At 45.0% G+C, this 1,440-nt stretch overlaps 1 non-coding gene across 1 annotated transcript; it reads right to left on the bottom strand.

The window, feature by feature from the left end:
• Positions 1–956: 956 nt before the first annotated feature.
• On the bottom strand, positions 957–1,063 carry LOC132223846 (U6 spliceosomal RNA). The gene has a single exon (XR_009450537.1). It is a non-coding gene; the product is annotated as a U6 spliceosomal RNA (small nuclear RNA).
• Between the last annotated feature and the right edge of the window lie 377 nt (positions 1,064–1,440).

Genomic DNA, 1,440 nt, shown 5'->3' with positions numbered 1-1,440 from the left:
CTTGCGCAGAGTTACCTCACAGTGGAATGACTCCTGTGCACAGTCATTTTGCCAGGAACCATTTTTTATTTATCAACTCTCCAGTCCCTTTTTTCCCTCCACAAACTCTCTCCTGCCACACAAACCTGTCCAGGGGCTCTCATAGCTTTGTGCCCATCTGCTTCTCCATCTACAAGTTCAGTACGCTGTGAGGCTGGAAAGTGTTGGGGGTTTGACCGTGGTTTATAAATTAACCCAGGGTGGATGCTACTGACAACAGGAAATAGATATGGAAAACACCAATACCAAAAAAAAAAAAAAAAAAAGGTATTCTTTAAAAATGAAATATGACAGCACATAATCCAAACCCTCAAAACTTACCAGAAATTCTCATAAAACTGTAGGAAGGCTTACATTATATTACACAAGTTTTAAACTCTGGATCTGGGCCGAAAACATCACCTGCTTTTTAAGTCTTCAGATAGACAGTAAAGACCAGCAAAACACGTTAAGATTTTGCTGTAATCTACAGACTGTCCACGTGGCGGTAACTGGTAAAGTCATTTGTGGTCTCTTTTTGTCTGTGTTAATTAGCGATAGTTCTCCGCAGCCAGCCTTACAGGAGAGGCGGAAACACAGCTGCCGCGCTGTAAGCCACGGAGTGAAGTCAGCAGCATCCAGGGAAAAACGAGAAGGCCCAGGCCCGCTTGCTTTCCCTCTGGAGTCTCTCCCCTGGGCTCATTGGTGATTCATGCACCGAGGGCAGTGGACTTGGGACCCAAAGGCACAGCAGGGCAGAGAGGAGCCCCAGCTTGCTGTTGGGAATTGGACCAGAGGAGTCAACAATGGGCAAAGAGGCCTGGAACATGAGCTTCAGAGTCTGAGTTAAAACTCGAGTCCTGACTTCTGAGTTGGGTAGCGGTCTGTGACAGAGATCACCACCCTTTTTTATTTTTCCCTTTTCTTTTCTAAAACAAAAATTTTAAGAACGCTTCATGAATTTGCGTGTCATCCTTGCGCAGGGGCCATGCCAATCTTCTTTGTATCGTTCCCATGTTAGTCTATGTGCTGCCGAAGCGAGCACCTTTCAGAGGGCAATTCCTGCGGATGGTAGGCCTGGCAAATCACACGTGTGGGCATTATTCTCTGTACCTCCCCACTCAACCCCAAACCACTGACACTTTTATTCAGATAAAATTCCGTTAAAACAAATATCAAGTGATGACTTTATCAAGAGAACCAACACCAGGACTTTTAATTAGTAAAACTTGTGTGTGTGTTGGCACAAAACTGGGGGAAAATGAGAGTGATAATGTCACGAAAAGGCACTTTTTAGCCTGAGAGGGGTCATTGCCAAGCCATTTATACTTCCCTCTTTTGTTACTTAGTGATTTTGGAAAAAATACAGGGGAGACCTTAGTAACACTCCTCCCGCCTCTCTCTCCCCCATTGTGTTCTGTC

This window comes from Myotis daubentonii, chromosome 1 (genome assembly GCF_963259705.1).
Source record: "Myotis daubentonii chromosome 1, mMyoDau2.1, whole genome shotgun sequence".
NCBI lineage: Eukaryota > Metazoa > Chordata > Mammalia > Chiroptera > Vespertilionidae > Myotis > Myotis daubentonii.
Note: the sequence above shows the minus strand (reverse complement) of the source record. Positions and strands in the feature narration are given on the sequence as shown.